We start from the raw sequence: 13,452 nt of genomic DNA on the forward strand, positions 1-13,452 counted from the left end.
GTTGTCGGAAACAAAACACCCATTAACAATTTTTTTTTTTGCTCTGGAGGGTTAATTGTAAACAAAGATGTTATAATCTTACAAAAATAGACATCGATATTACCTTTATAATTCAAGCCTGAGTCTGAGGATGATACCGATGCAGTCGCTCAAACAGAAACTCCATCGCAAGCACGACTAGATTAGGACTTTTCTCAGTGGTAAATTTAAACTTTGTATGTGGTACTTTGCGTGATGTCTTCACATCATCATCATCATCTTTCGGCAATGAAAACAAAAAAATTGCTTTCACCACGCAGAACACAGCGTCTTCTCCACATGATGTAAACACACTAACTAACGGAAGTGTTTGTGGGCAGGTCAGTAGGGCTGGGCGATATGGCCAGAAAATGATCTTGATATTTTTTTTTTCATATCAGTCAATATCGATAATTATCACAATAAAAGTATTTTTGCTCCAATGTGAAAGTCATAAAAACCTGGGGTCTCATTTATAAAACTCTCCATAGATTTCATCCTAAAAGTGTGCGTATGCACAAAAGCTAGATTTTGCGTACGCACAAAAGTTTTCAGATTTATTAAAACGTGCATATGCCAGAACCTGCGCAAAAATCCCTTTATAAATCCCAGTCAGGGGAAGATTGTGCGTACAGTGCATCTCCACCCCGACTCCTCCCTGAAATCACCATATATGGAGCTTATAACGCCTAGTTTTACTATGCATAACCTCATTTGCATATAATTTCCATGCATATTCCCATACACGTGACACCATATTTAACACCATTAAAGGTACAAGACATTAAGGAAATATGAGATACGCACTATAAATGCCATACACAATTTTTATTGCTAAAAATCATCCAGTATCCTTGTTTTAGCATAAATATATCAAAATCCATAAAAACAAAACTGTTCAAAATAGTTCTCAGATAAATATTTTAGAATAGAGTTGATCTCATTCTTTTCAACTGGCCGAATAGTATTTCAGTGGTTTTAAACAAATCAAATTTAATTTATGCAGTTTTGCTGATAAGGTGAACATCTTTTAGCTATTTTTAGCCTATATTTATTGCAGTGTAAATAGAATTGTCTGACACGGCACGTCACTGACAAAGTAGCCTATTTTAAAAAGAAAACATGCAAATTACCATTTTATTCAAGTTGTATCCTTCAAATACAGTTGTATTTTCCATAATATTGTGGAGATGCCTTCACTTCAGTGTCCACCATAATATCGAAGTGCGCATCACTGATCATAGTTCTCACTAAAATATTTTCTCATAACATAAGATCAGACAGACATCGCACTCCTCGCCATCATTAAAACAGCATGCCACAGGAAGAGTGATCAAGCGCATCCACTAAATATGTCTAAATTTATATCATTTTTGTTTAACTTCTGTGTAATAACTTTACGTAATTTCAGTGCTTATCTCTATTAATGAGAGTGGAATATTTCATGTAAATGTGTATATCAAAATAAAAGCAGATTTTAAAATCGTTGTTTACTTCATTACTTTTCTCACTCCAGGAAAAAGAGTGTGTACGCATGGTCTAGAATGTCCGTACGGTGCGTACATATTTACGGCAAGTTTATTTTTTATAAATCCCGATGTGTGTGTGGAAAATTGCGTACAATTTCTATGCCCATTTTGTGCGTGTGCAGTGTTTATAAATGAGACCTGATGGTTAATTGTGGTTTTCAACTATTCTTTATGGTCAGAACATGGCAAACTAGGGCTGCTCGATTATGGCAAAATCATAATCCCGATTTGGCCAATACTGTAATCACGATTAACACGATTATGAGGGGGCCATATGACCAAAACTTTGTAAGAGTCATTTATGTAAAGATAGTGATACATATCAAATATACATTTCCTGTAAATAAGGTTGCTATGACATCTACACTGTAGAGACCAGCAGAATTTCAAACAAAAAGTCCTCAATTATTGAAAATAATTATACTGTCAGTAATAAAAAAAAGCAAAGGACAAATGCAATAGAATAAAAGATATAAATGAAACGAACTGTGCTTTAATTTAGTCTCAAGCACTTTACAGCCTACTACAGAAATTAATAATCAAATGTAAAATAAAACCGCATAGTATTCACTAGACATGGGCCGATTACCGGTTTCAAGGTATACCGCGATTTGAAAAATTCACGGTTTCAAAACCACTAATATTTTCTGGTATACCGTTCCTGCAGTATGCGCCGTTTTTCATGTCTCCTCAAAGACTGAAAGTGTAGGAATCCCTCAGGTTGAGTGCAGTGTAGAGAGTAACACGACCCTCCTCCTCCTGTTGGTGCGAGCGAGCGGTCAGTCACGTGTGTACTGTGTAGGATGGCCGAAATAAGGAGCTGTCCCTGGAACTTACGCGATCAGCAACCGGACGTTTTTTGTCTTATTGCAACTCGTCTCCGTTCTGGACTTGCACAAACTGCATTGCAATGCAATCATTTTCCAAAATGTTATTTATGTGAAAATATGAAGTCTGTAAACGCCTGTTAACACAGGCCAGAGATGCACAGAGAAAAATACTGTAGCAGGCAGATCACTCACTGTTCATGATGCACGAACTATTGGAAGAAAATCCTAAATATTGATTTGGGGGTTTATATGAATGTGTTTCTGAGGGGAACTGACTGTCTTCAGAAACGTTTACGTGGTATTTTCTTTTCATCTCGTCTCTGTATAGTTCATATTACAGCAGTGTTTCAGCGCAGTGCTGCTTTGTTTACAGCGGTAACCAAGGAAACGACAGACACAGTGGATGTGGCATCAGGCCTCAGAGAGGCTTTTATTAACAGAAGATAAACAGTGTCCAAAAAAAGGGAATCAAGTGTCCAAAATAAACGGGGGATCTGTTGTCCTCGTCGTGCTGCGGGGTTCGTGAAGGGAAGGGCAGTGGTCAGGAAGGAAGGGTCCAGGTAAGGGACGGAGTCTGGCGGCCGCACGCGCTCCCCTCTCCGGTCCGGGGCGCGAGGGGCGGCGGCTTCTTCTAGCAGCTGCATCCTTCTCATTGCCCACGGCACGCAAAGAGACTAGACGGCCCGGCATCCTGGCCCAACGGCCGTGTAACGGGTGCGGTTCTCGTCCGGCAGCTCGCGACTCTGGCAGCACCCAGACTCCCTCTACGCACCCTTCCTGGACCCACGAGAACACCAGCGTGCATGCACGGGGAAGAGACCGGTCTCCCGAAGAGAGGCGCGCTCAGCATTTAAACAGCGGCAGTGATGAGGCTCCATTCGGTTCAGGTGTGCCCCATCACACGCCACCAACCCTGGCTATTTCAGCACCCCTCCTCTCTCACGCACCCACTCATGTCGGGAGCCTGGCAAAGGGCGGCGATTAAGGGACGGGGTGATGCTGATAATTAGGGGGAGGCAGCCGACTCGTCTTTATTTTTCTTCTTTTTAGGAAACAAATCAAAGAAAAAAATGAACAAATTCTACTGTCCCTAATATTCTGTATGTTGCTCAAAAACAAGATATATTGTGAAAAATTATTGTTTTTACCCAGTCATTTAAAAATAACACATTTTCCAGCTGTAACGACAATAATGTGATACCGTCATACCGGCCCATGCCTAGTCTTCGCTGTAAGAATTAAACTTTTTTTGTTTTTTATTAAAGCTACAAAGTCCTTCACTCAAGAGCAGTGTGTGATTTTGAATTTGTTAGCTCATTAATCCTTAGTGCGTTTTTATATTGTTACGTTTTTTTTATACAGGAACACTGAATGACCAAAAAAAAGCACCAGCTAAGTTCATGGTTACCAAGTTTTAATTCTAATTACTAAACTTCTATTATTAAATAATACTTGATTATCATATTACAATGCTTGACTGACTGATATTAAGAGTGTACTTTCAGATATTTAAAAAGCTGTACCATTTTACAAACATAATATATGTATATATATATATATATATATATATATATATTAGTGTAGTATTTCTGTCTGGCGAGTAAACAAAAAAATATACTAGTCAATGGCGATTCAATTGCCAAGGTGTCCCGTTGAGGGTTGACTGTATAAAAATAGTTCGTGCTGCACTGTATTTGTTTTGTCCTATCGTATCTATCATATGTTGTTGTCTTATTAAAAATATGCTATACATTTAAAAGAAATGCATTTTAATTTGATATTATATACTTGTATATAAATACATTCATGAATGTTTTTAATGAATGGATTTTATAATAATACAAATAGCAATGTGTAACATTTTACCATATAGTGCAACACTTTTATTTGTTCCCCACAAAATATTGTTTTTCACTAAATGTTTGGATTTCTAAAATTATTGTGCACTGATTTTTCTAGAATAACTTTTGCTGCCGAATTATCCACTAACCTAGTTTATGATACATTTTTGTCATAGATTATAAATATACATAGGCCTATATTTTTTCATATTTGTTTATTTTATTTTTCTTTATAATGAAGTAGTCTGTATCTAGTAGATTGTGAAAGAATCATTATCAGTTCCACACACAGAGATATATAAATTCTACATTTATTTCAAATACACAAAATAATGATCTTTAAAAAAGCATCATATGACCCCTTTAAAGTTCCAGCTGCGACAACAACAAGGGACCAGGTTCCATCAGTGACAAACATCTGAATATCAAACATGACTGCAGCAAAGATGGGAAAACGAAGACACACCAATTATGCTGCAGCAACGTACACTGTGTACTTGATTACACTCCCAGAAAGGCCTGAATGAATGCTCTCTGCGAGCAAGTAAAGAACGGGTGGGGGTCTTCTAGTGTCAACTGAGATAAGACCACACCCTTAAGATCTCAAACACACAGAGCCAGACTGGGTATTTAACACAATCTCACATCTCAGCTGAGAAAGGATGGGGAAGCCGCAGGAGAGCAGCTGGAAAGCTCAGACCAGAGGTTATAGAGATGTAGGCTCTACATTCTGGGCGTGTCTGTCTGCCCCCTGTGACCCTGTGATCCAGCTCTGCATTTTTGATCCCGACAGATGGCAAGCAATAAACACCCTCTCAAAAAGCACTGACTTTCTGGGAGAGGGCAGACGGTGGAGGATGAGCGATGCTGGGGAACTGAAGCACATGGGGAATGTGCTTCCGACAGAAGGAACACGAAAGTCTCTGACAGACCACCAAGGCAAAACTGCATTTATGAATTTCTTACTCAAAAGGGAAAAGCAGGACAACAGGTCCGAAAGGCATTTGTGTCATGTGTAACCCAAAGTAGGACGTAGACAACCTAGAGATGAACGAGCTAAACATGGGATGTTTATGGCATGAGGGGGGAGGGTAGGCCAAGCGTGTGTTCAATACAGCCCGATGCCCAGCCATCCGTGACATCCAGATGAAGTGTTTGTGGGGTGGTGGGGGGAGGGAACACCAGGAACGAGTTGTGGAGTTATAATCAATGCATTTGGGAGAACTGGCAAGATACCCATTACACACTCACACAAAAGCCACTGGCTTGTACAGCGCACACAATCGTAAAGTACATTCCTAAATTTGAGGCCACTTAGGCTCAAAGTATACTTTTTTTTTTTTACAGGTACGCACACGGTTGCACGATCAGCCTATCAAAGTATATTCCATTTGACGGCATGCTCGAACACAGGTGCTCAACATATTTGTGAACTTTTCATCCATGTCCAGTGTAGGCTTGCGGCGATAGACGGTGCTGACGGTGATACCGTTAAGCCGCAACACCGGTTACGTCACTTGCCCACCACGGCACCGACCTCCACCATCGTTTAGATTTTTTTATAGTAATAAAAATCATTTAGTTCAGTAAAAGAACAGATACTACAATTAAAAACTGAGACAGACAAGACAATGCCGGATGATTTAGTTTTGAAACGAAATGCAAAAGCACCTGTTTGGAAGTATTTTGGATTTTGAAAAGCCTGTTGACTTTTGCCGTTTATCTAAGGAGATTTTGGAAGTTTTTTTAACATTGGTTTCTTATTTAATTGGTTCCACATTGTTTGCTGATTTTTACTTTATTTAAACTTTGTGTCATTTATTTATTTTAACATCAAGGTGTATGCCGTGCCTCCAATCTTTCTTATTCGTTTTGCTAATAAACGTTCTACGTTTCTTATTTTATTTGGTTATATATTATACGTTTACTTATTTCCAGTTTTGTATACCTATTTAAACTATGCAAGTTATTTGTTATTTTATATTAGCCATAGCCTGCCCTATAGCATGGTGTATTTTTATTCGTTTAGTTAATAAAAGTTCTGTTTTATATATAGGCTAAAGCAAGTTTGATGTTGTATTTTGCTGCATTCAAGCAATTGACGCCGAATTGCCGCTAATTCGCTAATGCATACTCCGCTTTTACAAGCCATTTAAAAGCGAAGGAAAGCGTGGAAAAGAGGGAACGCCCCTGCCCCCACGGTGATACCGGTATTATCGGTGTTGTCACACGTCGATTAACCGGTGGGAAAATTTCCTCACCGTCACAACCCTAGTCCAGTATCTGTGCTATTTCTCTCCAAAATATGAGCACTACAGAAAATTATTTGTAATCATTTAAACTAGGATTGTGGGAATCTCTCAACCCCTTTACACAAGTGCTTTTAAAGGGGTCATATGATGCTTTTTTAAAGATCATTATTTTGTGTATTTGGTGTAACAGAATATGTTGACATGCTTTAATGTTAAAAAAACACATTATTTTTCAAATAAGTTACATTATTGTAAGTCCTATATGCCCCGCCTCTCTCAAACGCTTCGTTTTCTACAAAGTCCCTCCTTCCGACAAGCGCAGTCTGCTCTGATTGGCCAGCTGACCCAGTGCATTGTGATTGGCCGAACACCTCAAGCACTTGTCGGAAATGTATATACTCGTCAAAATGAATGTAAAGACAGAGCCCGAGAGGGGAGAGTCGGGTGGCAGACACAGTGATGAAGCTGGTATGTGTTTGCAGTACACAAGCCACGGTTAAGACAGCTGACTCCACTGTGATGTGACCCCCCCCCTCTCTCTCTCTCTCTCTCTCTCAATTTCAATTTCAATTTAAGAGTGCTTTATTAGCATCACAAAAATTATACATTTGTATTGCCAAAGCAATTGCAGCTGGACTGCTCACAAATAGTACACATGTATTAACAGAAAGAAAAAGAATAATATAATAATAATATATAAAAAGTATTAAACATGTAGTGGGTCTCAATCGGATGTTTTTCCCATTTGGTGAAATCTTGATTGGGATTTGTCAGTGGACCCCACACCTCACTGCCATAGAGGGCAATGGGCTCAATTACTGATTCTAATATTTTCAGCCAAATTCTAATAGGGATCTCTATAGGACATTGCCGTTTGATGGCGTAGAAGGCCCTGCGTGCTTTATCTCTCTCTCTCTCTCTCTCACTCTCTCTCTCACACACTCGCCCGCGCGCACACACACGATGCGCAAAACTCCGCATTTGAACAGTCAATAGCAAATACTTAAACTAATAACAAAACAGTAGCTGATTCAGAAGCGCCAGATTGTCATAGCAAAGTCAGAATTACCTCCTCTCCTAGGTTCACGAAAAGGTCGTCCATAAAATGCATTGCTGTTCTGTTGTAAGTGATCTTAAAGATTCCTAAATGCATCTACTTTCTGGAAGGCCAAATAAAGTGCTTTTGCTTTCGCACTGAAACACACAGTGTCTCCCTGACATGGCTGCTTCAACACTAACTGCGTTTACTGAAACCACACCTTCTTTCTTTGCGTGCACATTTGGGCCGCATTATGCAAATATTTCCACACAGTGAGGTAGATATGTGGGGGCGTGTTAGAACGAGCCGTTTAGGGGGGCGTGGCAGAGTCTTTGATAAAGAATATCTCTTTGGTTTTGAGACTTTAGTCTTTGCAACTTCAGGGATCTTATCTATGCACAATCAGCTTGTAACACTCCAAAGAGAAAGGAAAACTTGAAATCGCATCATATGACCCCTTTAAACACGAGCGTCTATGCTTATTGTTTCCAGTAGTAGTTTGTAGTCACCATCCTGTGCCCTCTATTTCTTTTTCTGACTGTGGCCCAGGGAAGAGTTGCCATCTGATTAGCGCAAAAAATAAATAAATACAATGAACATGTGCGAACTGCACATACGGAGTACGTACTGTTAGAAAAATCGGGCTGTGAGTGTCATGTACGCATGTACTTGTGCAGGTGACAAAATGTAAATCCTGCACACTGTACACACACACACACACAAAGTATGCCTTGGGCTTCCAAGAGGAAAGCTTTTCTTACAATAAATGCATTACATTTATAAGTAAATAAAAAAAAATCTACTTGATAAACATTTGCTGACTAAATACCTGGACAAAAAAATCTAAACTTCAAGAAACATAAAACCAGATAAAAACGAATGAATGTCAGAGCCATACTTCACATTGGAAAATGAAAACTGCCATTTCCTCATCCTCACGTTGTTCTCATAAATTACTTTCTTTTGCATAACAAAAAAGATGTTACACATTCACCATCCACTTCCATTGCATCTTTTTCCACACAATGAAAGCGAATGGTAACTGAAACTGTCAATCTGTAATACATTGTTTTCAACAGAAGTGGTCAAATACACAACAACAACAACAACAAAAAAGTTCATTTGGGGGTTTAACTACACCCTTTAAGCAACTAAATCCACTATTGGTGGTTCATATGACAGAGCCACAAGGAAATAAAATTCACCAAACAGGTTGATTCAATTATGAAATCCTCAAGATACTGAAACTCCAACATCCAAATAGTTTTAAACTCGTTTTAAATACGTTGTTCACATACTCATTGCAGAACAGACAAGCAGAGCTGATAAAAGAAACCACTACGGTAACATTTCCCAAATGTTAAGTTTTCTGCACGCTAGGCTCCCAGCAGCGCGAGGCTTCTACAGACGTGTCACACCGCAGCCATGATGCTCTGCCGGAGTAGCTAACAGCGCTAGCCTCCATATGGCACTGACACGTTCACATCCACTCCACTTTCAATACCATAACAGCATCGTTTTATTCCCAAACCAAGATTTAACGACCTCAACACGCCATCTGACGAAAACCCACCTCGATAACCATCGGAGAAAACCATAAAATCAAACCGGGCCCGCTCAGTAAACGTGAGGGGAAGTGTCGATTTCACCGCACTAGCTTATTAGCTACCCCCCCCCCCAAATCAATGACATGGTGAAAGCCGACGGTTAGTGAGATCGACGCACCGGTTCGTTTACAGTATCGTATGTAACACATGGGTAAAGTTAAGTTTGCCGAGGAAAAAACAAATCTCCGTCATGTAACGTTACCGCACAAACTTATTCTGACATCCGCGTGCCGACATTCCTTCTATACGTCACATGAGACATTTAACGGTCACAAAATGCTCCTAAAATACCAGAGAACAAGCCATCCAAAGTCGATAAGCCATGAAAACCTCAACGGGACGGGACTAAACTGTGCCGAGTTTGTATGTTCCCCAAATTTCAGAGGACTGACTCCCAGAAATATGAGCAATGTGTGTGTGTGTGAAACTGAAAAAAAGCGAAGCGCTGGGAAATAAAGGCTCAGAAACACATAACCGGGTTAACAGAGAGGGAAATTAGGAAAGTAATCAGTGACAAGTTCAAAGAAAATCGTTTCACGAAGAAAATGTTTGCTACGTGACCACCCACCAACATTAAACCCGTCGTGAGGATCAGTCTAGGCCCGCTCGGCCCCTACGATTATCGGTTTAAACGCGGCTATCAAAGTTAGCATAGGATAGGCAGTAGGATTACTCACCCGGGGAAAACTTGAGGGCAAGACTTCGTCAACGCGTTTCTTGAAAGTTTTTTGTTTTTATTTTTCGTTACTAGCAGAGGCCGTCTTGGTTTCCACAGGAATATTTGGGTTAATCAAGTGAGAATTGTTTGCTAGCTGCTGACACTTTGGGTTTAAATCCCATCGTGCAAAGGCAAAAAAAAGTGACAGTATGGGGGGGAAAATTATAAATACAGTTTCCAGATGTTACTACTGACAAAGTTGATGCCCCCAGGACAAGCCTCTTGACTGGAGGTCCATGGTTAAGGCGCGGATGGTGACGGATTGCCGGTAAATTGATCACGCTTCTCTTAATAAACGCGATTAGAACAGAGCCATGGTGCTTCGGCGTTTCTCCCCTTGAGCCCGCAGAACCGGACGGAGTGCTCTGTGAGCCGCGTGGGTACTTCCGGGTTAATCAACCTGAGCGGGGTGTGACAGGGTCATTTGCCAAGGGTAGAAATAAGGAGCAATAATAAAAGTCTCCTCCACTTACACAGACTTCAGATTATGAACGTTGATTTATAAAGCTTTGCATGCAGAAAAACCCCCAATGTAATACACACGTATTTAATTCAAATTAAAGCACGGAATACAGTAAAACGAACCGTGAGCATAAATCAATACGGCACTGAATCTATCTATCTATCTATCTTTCTATCCATTTATTTATTTCACGAAATACTACATATACAATAAACGATATTCCATAGGCCATTGTTCATTTAAGTAAAATGGCATGAGATGACATGAAAAACAGCATAAAATGTTAAGCAAACAAAATTAATTTTATCCCTCTCCCACCCCACTTAAACCTGCAATCTCTATTCAATAGGGCACATATTAGGCAGCTGGTAAAAAAAAAAACACCACACACACAAATGATCACATGTGTTATGGTATGTCAGACTTATATGTCAAAGGTACATACACACAGAGTTGAGGGAGAACAGAGGAGAAGTCAGCTGTGTTCACTCTGAGTCCAGGGGCCAGTTGCATAAACTTAGCCTCTGTGTTTAGACAGTGACTTAAGAACTAGTCTGACCAACTAGCAGTTAGCCAAAGGGTCTTTGATTTGTGTTATGTGCTTAGAAATCTCCCCAGCCGCAATAGTCCTGGGGCCGGTTGCATAAACCACTTAGACTAGTCTTATTAATTAATTTTTTTAACTTCTTAAAGTCAGTTATAAAAAGGTAGAATGGTCTAATTTGAATCCAAAAAGTAAGTCTGATTACCTCTTGACTAGCTACTAGTTGGTCAAACTAGTTCTTAAGACACAGTCTTAACATAGTGGCTGTTTATGCAACTGGCCCCTGGTCTTCAACGTAGAAGTTTGTGCAAAATCCACCTGTGCCGTGAATGACTATAGCATTATAATGTCTCAAAGCTGCATCAGCCACTTCTAAATATTCAACATGTGAAATGGGAGCCAGTTTTGCGCAAGCATTTTTTTTAGCAGATGTAAACCAGCAAGTCAAACATTTTTATGTTCAATTAGGGAGCGTCAACATGGAGTCGTCATTCAGTAATAACACCAAAGTGTTCACTGGTATGGAGTAGCCAGTGATTTTTGATAAAGAACCACAGATGTCAGCCCAATCAAGTGTCTGGAAGGAAAAGTGTTAAACCTAGCAATGACCACATGAGAGGGGAGCAGATCCCCCCATGGCACTCCATGGGCCTTTATAGCTGACCTGAGGCGTAGCTATAAAAATATGGAGGAATGAACCGAACAAAATATGATGATCCGATGAAATGCATCATGAAATGTTTCAGTTAATACAATAAATTAGGGCTGTCAGTTTAACGCGTTAACTTAATTAATTGGTTATGAAAAAATAACACGATTAAAATATTTTAACGCAGTTAACTCACTGGCCTCGCCCCCAAACCTGTACGTCATCTTACAGTCCATACAGGTGACTGTTGACAAATATGATGCAGGGCAACAACTCCATAAATGCAGTTCTGCCCTAAAATTCAAGATATTGGGGCATAAAATGCCCTTGTATGAGTATTTGTCTCATATTTATATCGTATGATAAATGATATCGCACCAGCAACCAGAGCAATATCACCAGTTTTTGTCACGAAGAACACCAGTGCAAATGTGATTTCATACAACAGTTCAGTAAATAAGAAGTAAAAAGCCACAGCAGAACTGTTGTGCATCTCCGAGCAACACAGCATTGTTTAGTTTCTGAATGAATCCGCGTTTTGAACGAATCGTGTGGACCAATGATTCAAAAGCCCATTCATAAATTGAGTCGTTTACTTAATTCCTGAATGAATCAGCCATTTGAACGAATCGACTCATTTAGACATTTACCGCCAGCTGCTGGTAGTTTTAGTTTATTCTTTAGAGTATCATTTCATTTATTAATAAATAAAAACATTAAAGGGATAGTTCACCAAAAAAATGTTTTCAAACCTGAATGACTTACTTTCTTTTGCACAACATAAAAGAAGGTATTTTGAATACTGTTGGTAACTAAGCTGTTTTGGTCACTAGTGACTTTCATTTGCATGAACAAAAAATACTGAGATATTTCTCAAATTATCTTCTTTTATGTTCCATACTTTATGTTAGGCCATTGTAGCCTAAACATTTAACACAATAATAGCTTTAAATGATCTTTTGGGGGTATTTTCACAGCCAAATTTAGTTTCAGCACCCTGTATTTAATTAGATAAAACATTTTAATCGATTGACAGCCCTACAATAAATATACATTAGAAACGACATGAAGTATGACAAATGCCTGAAATGTGAACTGTTAGCCTACTTTCGTCTGAACTTGAGAGCCAAATAACTAGCTGAATATTTCACAGAAATGTGTCCAGTGGGGGGAAAAAGCTTGTGTTGTTTTGCTTCATACCAAGTATTTTTCAGATTCTGGTCAATTTATATTAAATTCCTATTTCTAAGTTTTAAGAATTCAAATTAATGTAAGTATTTTCATTCTGAAAAACAGCTCATAAACATAAAGAATTAGAAAAATAAAGAATAGCCCCTACATCTGATTATTTAGATCTGCCGATACTTTTGTGGTTCTTCTTACCTCTGATAGCTAAAACAATAATTGGTTTTGCAAGTTTTGTAAACACAGTCTTTCAACATATAATATATATATTGTATATATAATATAATATGTAATGTGCTATTAATTTGTATGTGACACAAAGGTAAAAAAAAAAGGACTACCACAATTAATAATGTTGAACTACACATTTTATTATGGAGGGCCAAATTACTCAAAGTTAAACATAAATAAATGAACAAACAAACCTGCATGTTTCTTTTTTGTGTGTGTGCGTGTATAGCTCTTTTCACAACACAAATGTTGCAAAGCAGCTTCACAGAAAATTAAACTTTCTACATTATATTTAGGAGAAGCTTATCAGTGGTGACTATGTCAAGGTGATGTCCGTATGGCAGAAATAAAAATATAAAAAATCATGCAATTAGTTAATGACATGTATTCAAACATGAACCCAATTAACAGCAATGAGTATATGTTGTGATCAAACTTATAGGAAAATTTGGTAGTTTTGTATGTTGATTCAGGGTTGGCATCATCTGAGGTCCTCTCAGATCTTAGTAAGGGCTGGATCCAGACTGAAGCTTGTGTAATTCCTAG

General features: G+C 38.9%; 1 protein-coding gene across 1 annotated transcript in view; it reads right to left on the minus strand.

Annotated features, from left to right (window-relative positions):
• Window positions 1–10,222, minus strand: part of LOC107553257 (eukaryotic translation initiation factor 4 gamma 1-like) — a gene marked incomplete at its 3' end in the record, with an annotated part of 49,426 nt that extends 39,204 nt beyond the window's left edge. Inside the window, exon 1 of the mRNA XM_016235430.1 lies at window positions 9,794–10,222. The remainder of the gene's footprint in view (window positions 1–9,793) is intronic.
• Window positions 10,223–13,452: the final 3,230 nt, after the last annotated feature.

The sequence above is a fragment of the Sinocyclocheilus grahami genome, unplaced genomic scaffold (assembly GCF_001515645.1).
Source record: "Sinocyclocheilus grahami isolate Dianchi unplaced genomic scaffold, SAMN03320097.WGS_v1.1 scaffold467.1, whole genome shotgun sequence".
NCBI classification, from domain to species: domain Eukaryota; kingdom Metazoa; phylum Chordata; class Actinopteri; order Cypriniformes; family Cyprinidae; genus Sinocyclocheilus; species Sinocyclocheilus grahami.